Source organism: Pan troglodytes, chromosome 1 (genome assembly GCF_028858775.2).
Source record: "Pan troglodytes isolate AG18354 chromosome 1, NHGRI_mPanTro3-v2.0_pri, whole genome shotgun sequence".
Classification (NCBI taxonomy): domain Eukaryota; kingdom Metazoa; phylum Chordata; class Mammalia; order Primates; family Hominidae; genus Pan; species Pan troglodytes.
In genome coordinates this window covers 117,613,012-117,627,801 of record NC_072398.2, presented here as the reverse complement: position 1 = coordinate 117,627,801, position 14,790 = coordinate 117,613,012, and the positions used below count along the sequence as shown (strand labels likewise).

At 35.4% G+C, this 14,790-nt stretch overlaps 2 protein-coding genes across 3 annotated transcripts in view; one reads left to right on the top strand and one right to left on the bottom strand.

Annotated features, from left to right (window-relative positions):
- LOC134810593 (uncharacterized) overlaps nucleotides 1–14,790 on the bottom strand; it is a 277,013-nt gene that overhangs the window by 64,528 nt on the left and 197,695 nt on the right. The window contains exon 3 of one of the 2 annotated variants that reach the window (XM_063815842.1): nucleotides 475–10,043. The exons of the other annotated variant lie outside the window; for it this stretch is intronic. The gene's annotated coding sequence lies outside the window, so the exon portion shown is untranslated. Of the gene's footprint in view, nucleotides 1–474; nucleotides 10,044–14,790 lie in introns of those variants that run through there. 2 annotated transcript variants of the gene reach the window in all.
- The window catches only part of NBPF7P (NBPF member 7), a 548,664-nt gene that overhangs the window by 388,858 nt on the left and 145,016 nt on the right, over nucleotides 1–14,790 (top strand). The window lies entirely within an intron of this gene.

Sequence of the window (14,790 nt, the reverse complement as noted above, 5' to 3'; positions counted from 1 at the left end):
ATGGGCAAAAGCTGGAAACATTACCCTTGAAAACCGGCATGAGACAAGGATGTCCTGTCTTACCACTTCAATTCAACATAGTACTGGAAGTCCTTACCAGAGCAGTCATGCAAGAGAAAGAAAGAAAGGGCATCCAGACAGGAAGAGAGGAAGTCTTCTCTGTTTGCAGATGACATGATTGTATATCTAGAAAACCCAATAGTCTCAGCTGGGCACGGTGGCTCACGCCTGTAATCCCAGCACTTTGGGAGGCCGAGGTGGGCGGATCATGAAGTCAGGAGATCAAGACCATCCTGGCTAACACGGTGAAACCCCATCTCTACTAAAAATACAAAAAATTAGCCGGGCGTGGTGGTGGGCGCCTATAGTCCCAGCTACTTGGGAGGCTGAGGCAGGAGAATGGCATGAATCCAGGAGGCAGAGCTTGCAGCAAACTGAGATTGCGCCACTGCACTCCAGCCTGGGTGACAGAGCGAGACTCCATCTCAAAGAAAAAAAAAAAAAGAAAACCCCATAGGCTCAGCTTGAAAACTCCTCCAGCTGATACACAGCTTCAGCAAAGTTGCAGGATACAAAATCAATGTACAAAAATTTACCAGCATTCCTATACACCAACAACAGCCAAACTGAGAGCTAAATCAGAAAGGCAATCGAATTCCCAGTTGCCACAAAAAGAATAAAATACCTGGGAATACAGCTAGCCAGGGAGGTGAAAGATCTCTACAATGAAAATTACAAAACACTCCTCAAATAAATCAGAGAAGACATAAACAAATGGAAAAGCATTCCATGCTCATGGATAGGAAGAACCCATATCATTAAAATGGCTATATTGCCTAAAGCAATGTACAGATTCAATGCTATTTCTATCAAACTACCAACAGCATTATTCACAGAACTAGAAAAAACTAGTTTAAAACCCTTACGGAACCAAAAAAGAGCCTGAATAGCCAAGGGAATCCTAAGCAAAAAGAACAAGTGCTAGAGGCATCATGTTACCCAACTTCCAACTATGCTACAAGGTTACAGTCACCAAAACAGCATGGTACAGGTACAAAAACAGGCACATAGACCAATGGAACAGAAGAGAGAGCCTAGAAATCAGGCCACACATCTGATCATCAACAATGCTGACAAAAACAAGCAATGGGGAAAAGACTCCCTATTCAATAAATGGTGCTGGGATAACTGGCTAGCCATATGCAGAAGATTGAAGCTGGATCCCTTCCTTGCACCATATATAAAAATCAACTCAAGATGGATCAAAGGCTTAAATGTAAAATTCAAAACTATAAAAACCCTGGAAGACAACCAAGGCAATACCATCCTGGACATAGAACCGGCAAAGATTTTATGACAAAGACACCAAAAGCAATCACAACAAAAGCAAAAATTGACAAGTGAGATCTAATTAAACTTAAGAGCTTCTGCATAGCAAAAGAAACTATCAACAGAATAAACAGCCAATCTACAGAATGGGAGAAAATATTTACAAACTATGCATCTGACAAAGGTCTAATATTCAGCATCTATAAAGAACTTAAGTAAATTTAGGGGAGAAAAACAACCCCATTTAAAAAGTGGGCAAAGGGCATGAACAGACACTTCCCAAAAGAAGACATACATGAGGCCAACAAGCATGTGAAAAAAATCTTAATATCGCTGATCATTAGAGAAATGCAAATTAAAATCACAGTGAGATACCATCTCATACCAGTCAGAATGGTTATCATTAGTCAAAAAATAACATGCTGGTGAGATTGCAGAGAAAAGGAAACACTTATACACTGTTGGTGGGAGTGTAAGTTAGTTCAAGCATTGTGGAAAGCTGTATGATGATTCCTCAGAGACCTAAAAGCAGAACTACCATTTGACCCAGCAATCCCATTACTGGGTATATACCCAGACCAATATAAATCATTCTGCTGTAAAGACACATCCATGCGAATGTTTATTGCAGCACTCTTCACAATAGCAAAGATGTGGAATCAACCTAAATGCCCTCAGTGACAGATTGGATAAAGAAAATGTGGCACCTAAATACCATGGAATACTATGCAGCCATAAAAGAACGAAATCATGTCTTTTGTGAGAACATGGATGGAGCTGGAGGCTATTATCCTTAACAAACTAATGCAGGAACAGAAAACCAAATACTGCATGTTCACACTTACAAGTGGGAGCTAAATGATAAGAACCTACAAACGAAGAAAACAACAGACACTGGGGGCTACTTGACGGGGAGGGTGAAAGGAGCAAGAGGCGCAGAAAATATAACTATTGGGAACTGGGCTTAATACCTGGGTGATGAGATAATATGTACAACAGACCCCCTTGACACATGTTTACCTATGTAACAAACCTTCACTTCTACCCCCAAACCTAAAATAAAAGGTGAAAAACAAAAGATGAGGCAATACTTTGAGTAATGCAATAAGAAAACTGAAGGAGGGTATAGTAGTACAGCATCCTTTTAGGCAATTCTATTATTCTTACAATTTTAGATTTTTAAAAATATAGTTGGGAATAACTGATAAATAATGATGAAATAATTTTCAGGATGATGGATTACCGAAAGATTTAAGATATAGGAAGAATAAGATCACTGAGGCCCTGTAATATATCTTAGATTTATGAAAGAGTCCAGTGGACCCATATGGTAATTGCAAGACAAAATGAGTGTGTTTTAAAAACAAGTAAGAGTTCTGTTTGCTCTTGAATACCTCTAAGAAAGAATAAATTCATGAAATATCAATCCTTAGAAATAGAACTGCCCAGAAACAAATTTAAAAAACACATCTCCAGTCTAGTGGTCCCAGATAATACCAAGGGATAAGTTTGAAGTGTGTATTAAATATCCCATTGGAGATGTAGAGTAGTGGTTGTTTCCAGAAATCTAAACCTCAGAAGAGAGGTCTAGACTAGAGGTTTCAGTCTGAGAGTCATCAACCATTTGAAGCTTTGGATCTAGATGAGATCACCCAGGAAAGAGAGGATAAATTGGAAAGAGAAGAGGGCCAAGAATAGAGCCCTGTGGCACACTAGATTTTAGAAATCTCATTTAGGAGAAAGATACTGAGAGGGTGCAACCAGTGAGGTAGAAACCTGTGATATAACTTGGAGAATAGTGTTTTAGGTGGGGAGAAGTCAATTGGATCAAAAGATAAGAGTAATTTTTAAAAAAGTAAGGTCAGAGAAGTTTGATCATTGACTTTTTTAAGAATAGGGATCTTTGATGACCTTTAGGAGAGCTGTTTCATTGAAGTGATGAGGCTGAAAGCCTGTTTGTGATGGATTAAAATGAGGAAGTAGAGATAAGCAATAGAGGCAAATTTTACAATAAATTTTGCTGTGAAGGTGGGGGAGAGATGGTAGTTGGTGAGAGTTTCTTTTAACCCACTTTAGAGGATTGAGAGGAATTGGTAGAGTACCTGGAATTGGGGATGTCAATCAGGGAGATATTGGTACCTTAAATTAACATATTAAGGCTTGACATTAATACTCTCACATTAATACTGTATAGAATAGAGCAGAATTCTTCTCTCTCCTTTTCTCTTTTATGGATATATAATAGAGGTACATAGTTTGGGGGTACATGTGAAAATATATTCCTATAACGTACAGAGATCAAATCAGTGTTCTTGGGATATTCATCACCTTAAATATTTGTCTTTTCTTTATGCTATAAACATTCAAATTATGCTAGCTATTTCAAAATGTACAATAGATTAAGTTATAGTCACCCTACTGATCTATCAAAGAGTAGGTCTTATTTCTTCTATCAAACCATATATTTGTGCCTATTAATCAACTCCTCTTCATCTCTTCCTTGCCCATATACTTCCTGGCCTCTGTTAACCACCAATCTACTGTATCTTTATGAGATCCACTTTTTTGGCTCCCACATATGAGTGAGAATAAGCAATATTTTTCTTTTACTGCTTGGATTATTTCTTGACATAATTACCTCCCGTTTCATCCACATTGCTACAAATGACAGGATTTCCTTCTTTTTTGTAGCTTAACATTATTCCATTGTGTATACATACTACATTTTCTTTATCCATTCATCTGTTAATGAGCACTTAGGTTGATTTATATCTTGGCAGTTGTAAATAGTGCTGCAATAAACATGAGAGTGCGGATATATCTTTGATATATTGGTTTACGTTCATTTGGATATATACCCAGTAGTGGAATTGCTTGATCATATAGTAGTTCTATTTTTTATTTCTTCAGGAACTTCTATACTATTCTGTGTAGTGATTGTACTTATTTACATTCCCACCAACAATGTATAAAGGTTCCCCTTTGTTTCCATCCTCACCAGCATTGTTATTGTCTGTCTTTTTGATAAAAGCCATTTTAACTAGGGTGAGATGGTATCTCATTGTGGTTTTTATTTGCATTTTTCTGATGATTACTAACAAGGAGCATTTGCTCACTTACCTGTTGGCCATTTGTATGTTTTATTTTCAGGAATGTCTGTTTAGATCTTTTGCCCATTTTTAAATCAGATTCTTTGGCTTTTTGATGTTGTGTTGTTTGCGCTCCATAAATATTCTGATTATTAATCCCTTGTCATATGGATAATTTGCAAAGATTTTCTCTCATTCTGTGGGTTGTCTCTTTGCTTTGTGGTTGTTTCCTTTGCTGTCCAGAGCTTTTAGCTTGATATAATCCCATTTGTCTATTTTTGCTGTGTGGCCTGTGCTTTCGACATCCTACACAGAAAATGTTGGCCCAGATCAGTGTCCTGGAGCATCTCCCCAGTGTTTTCTTCTAGTAGTTTTTCTTCAGTTGTTTGAGGTCTTAGATTTAAGTATTTTATCCATTTTGCTTTGATTTTTGTGTTTGGTGAGAGATAGTGGTATAGTTTCATTCTTCTGCATATGGTTAATCCAGTTTCCCCAGCAGCATCTACTGAAAATACTGTCTTTTCCCCATTGTATGTTCTTGGTACCTTTGTCGAAGATGAGTTGGCTGTAAATGCATGTATTTATATCTGTGTTCTTTATTCTGTTCCATTGGTCTATGTGTCTGTTTTTATACCAGTACCATGCTGATTTGGTTACTATAGCTTTGTAGTAAAGTTTGAAGTCAGGTAGTGTGACCCTTCCAGCTTCATTCTTTTTGCCCAGCATTCCTTTGGCTATTTGGGGTCTTTTGTGATTCCATGTAAATGTTAAGTTTTTTTTTCTATTTTTGTGAAGAGTGTTACTGGTATTTTGTTAGAAATAGCATTGAATCTATAGATTGCTTAGGGTAGTATGGACATAGTAACTATTAATTCTTCTAATCAATAAACATGGAATATCTTTCAATTTTTTTGGCATCCTCTTCAGTATCTTTCATCGGTGTTACATAGTTTTCAACATAGAGATCTTTCAGTTCTTTGGTTGATTCCCAGGATTTTATATTCATTGTAGCTATTGTAGATGGGATTGCTTTCTTGATTTCTTTTTCACTTTGTTTGCTGTTGGTGTGTATAAAGGCTACTGATTTTTGTATGTTGAGTTTGTATTTTGCAATTTTACTGAATTTGTTTATCTGTTCTAATAGTTTTTTTGGTGGAATCTTTAGGTTTTTCTGAGTATAAGATCATGTTGTCTGCAAACAAGACTAATTTGACTTCTTTTCCAACTTGAATGTGTGTCCTTTATTTCTCTTGCCTAATTGCTTTGGCCAAGACTTCCAAGATTAAGTGGTATACAAGTGGTGAAAATGGATATCCTTGTCTTGTTTCAGATCTTAGAAGAAAGATCTTCAATATTTCCCCTTTGAGTGCAGTGTTAGCTGGGAGTTTGTCATATATGGCCTTTATTATTTTGAGATATGTTCCTTTTATACCCTTTGTGATGAGGATTTTATCATAAAGGGATGTTGAATTTTATCAAATGCTTATTTTATCTGTTGAAATAATCATAGGGTTTTTGTATTGGTTCTGTTAATTATTGCATTTATTGATTTGCATACATTGAACCATCTTTGCATCCCTGGGATGAATCCCACTTAATCATGGTGAATGATCTTTTTAATGTGTTGGTGAATTTGGTTTGCTAGTATTTTGTTGAGGATTTTTGCATCTATGTTCATCAGTGATATTGGCCTGTAGTCTTCTTTTTTTGTTGTGTCCTTATCTGTTTTTGGTATCAGGGTAATGCTGGCCTCATAAAAGGAGTTTGGATATATTCCCTCCGGTTCAATTTTTTGAGTAGAATTGATATTTGTTTGTCCTTAAATGTTTGGTAGAATCATCAATAGAGCCATAAGGTTCCACACTTTTCTTTGATGGAAGACTTTTGATTACAGCTTCAATTGTGTTACTTGTTATTGGTTTGTTGAGGTTTTCTGTTTCTTCATGGGTCAATATTGGTAGGTTTTATATGTGCAAGAATTTACTCATTTCTTGTAGGTTTTTCAATTTGTTGGCATATAGTTGTTTGTAATAGTCTCTAATGATTCTATTTCTGTGGTCTGAGTTGTTACATCTTTTCATTTCTGATTTTATTTGGGTCTTTTTTTTCTTAGTCTAGTTAAAGATTTGTCAATTTTGTTTATCTTTTACAAAACCAACTTTTTGTTTCATTGATCTTCTGTATTGTTTTTTAAGTTTCAATTTCATTTATTTCTGCTCTAATCATTATTATTTGTTTCCTTATAGTAATTTTGGGTTTGATTTCTTTTTGCTTTTCTAGTCCCTTAAGATGTATCATTAGGTTGTTTATTTGAAGTCTTTCTACTTTTTGGATATAGATGTTTATTGCTATAAACTTCCCTCTTAATACTGCTTTTGTTGTATCCCATACATTTTGTTATGTTGTATTTCCATGTTATTTATTTCAAGAAATTTTAAATTTTTTTCTTCTTAATTTCTTCATTGATCCTTTGGTCATTCCAGAGCATATTGTTTAATTTCCATGTGTTTGTGCAGTTTCTGAGGTTCCTCTTGTTATTGATTTTTAGTTTTATTACATTGTGGTCAGAAAAGATACTTGATATGATTTCTACTTTTCTAAATTTGTTCAGAGTTGTTTTGTGGCCTAAGATATGGTCTCTTCTGGAGAATGTTCCATGTGCTGATGAGAAGAATGTATTCTGCTTGTGTTAGGTGAAATGTTCTGTTAGACAGACCTAGTGTGTAGTTTAACCCTGATGTTTCTTTGTTGGTTTTCTCTCTGAATGATCTATTACTGAGAGTAGGGTGTTAAAGTTCCCTACTATTTTTTCTTTTTAGAGACAGTGTTTCACTCTGTCACTCAGGCTGGAGCACAGTGGTATGGTCATAGCTCTCTGCAGCTTCAACCTCCTGGGTTCGAGTGATCCTCCTGCCTCAGCCTCCCAAGTAGCTGGGATTACAGGTGCATGCCACCACATATGGCTAATTTTTAAGTTTTTTAAGTAGAGACAGGGCCTTGTTATGTTGCCCAGGCTGGTCTTGAACTCCTGGTTTCAAGCAATCCTCTTGTCCTGGCCTCCCAACATGCTGAGATTGCAGGCATAAGCCATCACACCTGGCTCCCTCCTATTATTGTATTGCAGTCCATCTTTCCCTCTAGATCTATTAATGTTTGCATATATACGTCAGAGCTCCACTGTTGTATATAAATATTTATAATTGCTATATCCTCTTGCTAAAATGACCTTTCTCATTATATAGTGACCTTGTCTCTTTTTATAGTCTTTGATTTGTAGTTTATTGTATCTGATGTAAGTATAGCTATTCTTGTTCTATTTTGGTTTCCAGTTGTATGAAATATCTTTTCCACCCTTCCACTTTCTGTCTTTGTGTTTCTTTATAGGTGCTAAGTTTCTTATAGGCGGCATAAAGTTGAATCTTGTTTCTTTATCTGTTCAGCCAGTCTTTGCCTTTTAATTGGAGAATTGAGTTCATTTACATTCAGTGTTATTATTAATATATAGTGACTTAGTACTACCATTTTGTTGCTTGTTTTGTAATTCCTCTCTTCCTTTTTTACTGTCTTCCTTTGTGGTTATTTTCTTTGGTAGAATGTTTTAATTCATTGCTTTTTATTTTTGGTGAATCTATTACAGGTTTTTTGCATTGTGGTCACCATGAGGCTTACACAAAACATCTTATAACAAGGTATTTTAAAGAGATGACAACTTATCTTAGATCACAAAGAACTGAAGTTTTAATTTTATTTAATATAAGTTAAATGTAAGTAGCCACATGTGATCAGTGGATACTGTATTGGACAGGACAGCTCACCGCTTTTGTCATGTGCCAGTAGGTGAAGAAGGGAAGAATTGGGTAGATCAGAGTTTTTCCGGTAGCATCTGCATTGAGATATGCCATAAGTGTAAAACACATGCTGAATTTCAAAGACATAAAAAAGAATGAATTTGTCGTCAATAATTTTAATTATTGATTACCCATTGCAATGATGTAATATGAATATATTTGGTTAAATAAATTATTAAAATAATTTCACCTATTTTATTTTACATTTATGTAACCACTAGAAAATTTAAAATTCTACTTGTGGCTCACATTTGTAGATCTCATATTTCTATAGGACAGTGCTATTCTGACAGTAAGCTCCTCATGGGGAAGGACCCTTTTCATTTTAATCTTGACTATTACTGTGTCTTTAATATAGTAGATACTTAATAGTTGTTGAATGAATAACATAGTCTCTAGAAATTGTGACCATAAGCCTTTTGAAGAATTGAGGCTTTGAATTAAAGCATATATATGATAGATACATACATAAACACACTTGCACATACAGGAAGAAACCTACATCTAGGAATACAAGAGTAATAGCACTTGTTTTGAGCCAAATTCTATTAATAATTGAAGAATTAAGTTCTCATAACAGCATCTGTAAGCAAAATTCTATTAATATTCCTCATTTACAGGAAACAGAGACAGGGACATTAAGTAACAAAATGACACAGAAATATTAAGTGATAGAAATAATTTGAATTCAGGCAGTCTGGCTGTGTAGTTTGTACCTTTAAGCAGTATGCTAAAGAAATGTCATGTAATTTTGGTCATCCATAATTATCACTTTCAAAATTGTGAAAGGAGGTGTATGAATGAATCCTGGCCAGTTTTGGACTTAGGGGACTTTTTGATGCCTCTTTTGCTTTCCTGGAATGAAGAAAGTTTACTTAGGCCTTACAATCTGCTTTTAATTGCTTTAAGATTTATTAAAGTTCAGCAAGCAAAGTCTTTTTTTTTTTTCTGTTCGGCATCAGCTTTTATGTTTATACTTCCAGTAATATTTTTTTCAGCTCTGGGAAAAGGATAAAGAAAGTGTTGCCACTGGTAGTGTATGAGTGAAAAATTATCATTTGACTTTTGGGAAAATGAAATGGTTATTTATATAGTGGTCCCAAGAATCAACTTATCTCATGTTATTAATAGGAGAGATTTCTGCTTGGTAATAGATTTATAATACTTTACTTTTGGGGATGAAGCAAAAAGGCAAGAATATAAGTTTATTTCCCTTCAGCTTTCTGTTAACATTTCCCACAGAAAGTTTTATTTCATATCTAATTGTAAATCCAGTATGTTATTATTCTGAATAAATCTTTTATAAATAAATAGTTATAAAACAGGAGGGTATAAGGTTCAAAGGAAAAGATGTATTCTTTTTCATTTTTAACATGCTGCCACAATTTCCCATATATGCTAAGTTTATCTGTTTTTTCTGTTTACGTGATTCTTTTCAGTAGTGGCATACCTTTTGCTAATTCACACACATTTGTAAGGGTATTCAGGAAAACTTAGCTTAAAAACTATGCCATCAAAAGATTGGAGATGGATTCTAGGTAGAAAAATGAATTTATTTGTAGGCATTATCATGTTGCATGCAGAAAATAGTCTTTTTTTTTTCTCTCTCTTGCTTGCTCAGTCTGAGCTGACAGGCAGTTCTGAATATTGGGCAGCTCTGTTTCACACTGCCATCCAGGGACCTTGTTTTGTTTCTTCTCTCTTGTTCTACCATTCCCTAAGGTGTTGCATGTCTGCAGAGATGAGTCTGAATTGCCACCACCACCACATTCGCATTCTAGTTTGTGGGAAAAGGGGAAAAAAACAAGTGGAAAGCAAGCAGCTTTAGAAAAAGTATGAAGTTTAGAAAACTTCACAGTTACACACAACACTTCATGCTATAACCTATTGAGCAGAACTTAATCACATGGACACATCTATCTGCAAATGTGGCCATCACCTCACATGGTAACTATATTAAAAAAAAATTGAGAACATTTAAGATCTACTCACTTAGCAAATTTTAAGTTTACAATGCAGAATTATTAACTATGGTCACCATGCTGTCCATTAGATTTCTATAATTTATTCATTGTATAACTGAAACTTAGAATCCTGTAAACAACATCTCCCCATTTCCCCATCCCCTGATCTCACTCAGTCCCTTACAGCCACCATTCTACTCTCTGCTTCTGAGTTTGAAAATATTCCATATATAAGTGAGATGGAGTATTTGTATTTCTATGCTAGGCTTATTTCACTGAGTATAATACCCTCTAGGTTCATTCATGTTGTTTCAAATGACAGGAATTTCTTCTTTTTAAAAGCCAAATAATAATCCATAGTATATAGCCTTTTAGTTTGATGCAAAGCTATTTGTTCATTTTTGCTTTTGTTGTGTGTGCTTTGAGCATCATATCCAAAAAACTCATTGCCCAGACCAATGTAAAAAAGCTTTTCCCTGTGTTTTCTTCTGGTAATCTTACAGGTCTTACATTTACGTCTTTAGTCCATTTGAGTTGGTTTTTGTTTATGGTCTGAAATGAGGGTCTAATACTACAGACCAAATGGACCTACCAGATATATAAATAACATTCCAGCTGACAGCAGAAAATACATTCTTTTGAAGAGCACATGGAACATTTTCCAGGAGGGATCATGTGTTAGGGCACAAAACAAGTTTTAACAAATTCAAGAAGATTGAAATCATATCAAATATTTTCAGCCACAATGGTATGAACCTAGAATCACTAACAGGAAGAAAATTGAAAAACTCACAAATATGTGGAAATTAAACAACATACTCCTGAACAACCAGTGGGTCAATGGAGAAATCAAAATGAAAATTTTTAAAAATTGTAAAGAAAAATGGAAACACAACATACCAAAACTTAAGGGATGCAGCGGAAGCCTTTCTAAAAGGGAAGTTCATAGCAGTAAACACCTACATCAAAAAAGACTACAGGAAGACCTGCTTGAGGCTGTTTTACAGTTACCATTTTTTTTACAAGGAGAAGGAGTACACTCTAAAAACAATGATAAAAGTATAATATAGTAGATACATAAACCAGTAACATAGTTTTTATTATCATTATCAAGTATTATTTACTGAATATAATTGTATGTGCTATACTTTTATATGACTGGCAATACATTAGGTTTTTTTTATACCAGCATCACCACAAACACCTTAGTAATGTATTACAATGTCTACAACATCATTAGGCTATAGGAATTCTTCAGCTCCATTATAATCTTATGGGACCACTGTTGTATATGTAGTCTGTTGTTGACTAAAACATTATTATGCAGTTCATGACTGTATTGCATTGCTGTTTCTCCTTTCACTTCTGTTAATACGTGCTTTGTTTATTAATATTTAGATGTTCTGGTCCATATGTTGGGTGCATATATTTTTACAGTTGTTATATCCTTTTGATGAATTGACTCCTTTATTATTACATAATGACCTTTGTCTCTTGTGATAGTTTTTGACTGAAAGTCTATTTTGTCTGACGTAAGAATAGCTACCTCTGTTCTCTTTTAGTTACTATTTGCTTGGAATATCTTTTCCCATTTCTTCACTTTCAGCCTGTATGTGTGCTTAAAGCTAAAGTTCCTTGTAGGCAGCATATAGATAGATCTTGTTGTTTTTTTTTTTTTTTTTTTTTTTTTGAGACAGAGTCTCGCTCTGTCACCCAGGCTGGAGTGCAGTGGCGCGATCTCGGCTCACTGCAAGCTCCACCTCCCGGGTTCACGCCATTCTCCCGCCTCAGCCTCCCAAGTAGCTGGGACTACAGGCACCTGCCACCACGCCCGGCTAATTTTTTGTATTTTTAGTAGAGACGGGGTTTCACCGTGTTAGCCAGGATGGAGATCTTGTTTTTTTAAGCCTTCAACCATTCTGTCTTTTAGTTGGAGAATTTAATCCCTTTACATTTAAAATAATTATTGATGGGTAAGTACTTACCATTGCTGTTTTGTTAATTTTTTTCTGAATGTTTTGTAGTTTGTTTCCTCCTCTCTTTCTACCTTCCTTTGGAATTTGATAGTTTTTTTTTTAATAATGATATGCTCTGATTCCTTCTTCTTTATGTTATTGTGTATCTACTACAGGTGTGTGTGTGTGTATGTGTGTGTGTGTATTTACCATGAGGCTTACTGATATTGTGTATCTACTACAGTTGTGTGTGTGTGTATCTGTGTGTGTGTGTATTTACCATGAGGCTTACTGAATACATCTTATAACAGTCTATTTTAAACTGATAACAACTTGACTTCAAATACCTACAAAAACTTTAAACTTTAACTTTTCCTCCCACCACATTTTATGTAATTGATGTCACAGTTTACATCTTTTGTATTGTGTATCCATTAACAAATTATTATAGCTAAGTTGTTTTAATACATTTTAAACTTTTATAGTAGAGTTGAAAGCGATTTACACACCACTATTATGGTATTAGCATATTCTGAATTTGAATTTATAGTAACTTTTTAAAATTCATGTATTTTCATGTTGTCAATTAGCATTCTTTCATTTTAAGTTGAAGAACTCACTTTAGCATTTCTTGTAAGGCAGGTTCAGTGATTACAAACTCCCTCAGCTTTTGTTTTTCTAGGAAAGTCTTTATCTCTCCTTTATTTCTGAAGGACACCTTTGCTAGGTATAGTATTCTTGGTTGACACATTTTTTTTTCTTCCAGTACTTTATTTATTTTTTTATTATACTTTAAGTTCTAGGGTACATATGCACAACGTGCAGGTTTGATACATAGGTATACATGTGCCATGTTGGTTTGCTGCACCGATCAACTAACTCATCATTTACATTAGGTATTTCTCCTAATGCTATCCCTCCCCCAGCCCCCCCACCCCCTGACAGGCCCCAGTTTGTGATGTTCTCTGCCCTGTGTCCAAGTGATCTCATTGTTCAATTCCCACCTATGAGTGAGAACATGCAGTGTTTGGTTTTCTGTCCTTGTGATAGTTTGCTGAGAATGATGGTTTCCAGCTTCATCCATGTCCCTGCAAAGGACATGAACTCATCCTTTTTTATGACTGCATGGTATTCCATGGTGTATATGTGCCACATTTTCTTGATCCAGTCTATCATCGATGGACATTTGGGTTGGTTCCAAGTCTTTGCTATTGTGAATAGTACTGCAATAAACATACGTGTGCATGTGTCTTTATAGCAGCCTGATTTATAATCCTTTGGGTATATACCCAGTAATGGGATTGCTGAGTCAAATGGTAATTCTAGTTCTAGATCCTTGAGGAATCGCCACACTGTCTTCCACAATGGTTGAACTAATTTACATTCCCACTTACAGTATAAAAGCATTCGTATTTCTTCACATCCTCTCCACCATCTGTTGTTTCCTGAATTTTTAATGATTGCCATTCTAACTGGTGTGAGATGGTATCTCACTGTGATTTTGATTTGCATTTCTCTGATGACCAGTGATGATGAGCATTTTTTCATGTGTCTGTTGGGTGCATAGATGTGTTCTTTTGAGACGTGTCTGTTCATATCCTTTGCCCACATTTTGATGGGGTTGTTTGTTTTTTTCTTGTAAATTTGTTTGAGTTCATTGTAGATTCTGGATATTAGCCATTTGTCAGATGGGTAGATCGCAAAAATTTTCTCCCATTCTGTAGGTTGCCTGTTCACTCTGATGGTAGTTTCTTTTGCCCCGCAGAAGCTCTTTAGTTTAATTAGATCCCATTTGTCTATTTTGGCTTTTGTTGCTATTGCTTTTGATGTTTTAGTCATGAAGTCCTTACCCATGCTTATGTTATGAATGGTATTGCCTAGGTTTTCTTCTAGGGTTTTTATGGTTTTAGGTCTAACATTTAAGTCTTTAATCCATCTTGAATTAATTTTTGTATAAGGTGTAAGAAAGGGATCCAGTTTCAGCTTTCTGTATATGGCTAGCCAGTTTTCCCAGCACCATTTATTACATAGGGAATCCTATCCCCATTTCTTGTTTTTGTCAGGTTTGTCAAAGATCCGATGGTTGCGGATGTGTGGTGTTATTTCTGAGGGCTCTGTTCTGTTCCATTGGTCTATATATCTGTTTTGGTACCAGTACCATGCTGTTTTGGTTAAGTCAGGTAGCGTGATGCCTCCAGCTTTGTTCTTTTTGCTTAGGATTGTCTTGGTACTGTGGGCTCTTTTTTGGTTCCATATGAAGTTTAAAGTAGTTTTTTCCAATTCTGTGAAGAAATTCATTGGTAGCTTGATGGGGATGGCATTGAATCTATAAATTATTTGGGCAATATGGTCATTTTCACAATATTGATTCTTCCTATCTATGAGCATGGAATATTCTTCCATTTGTTCGTGTCCTCTTTTATTTCCTTGAGCAGTGGTTTGTAGTTCTCCTTGAAGAGGTCCTTCACATCCCTTGTAAGTTGGATTCCTAGGTATTTTATTCTCTTTGTAGCAATTGTGAATGGGAGTTCACTCGTGATTTGGCTCTGTTTGTCTGTTAATGATGTATAGGAATGCTTGTGATTTTTGCACATTGATTTTGTAT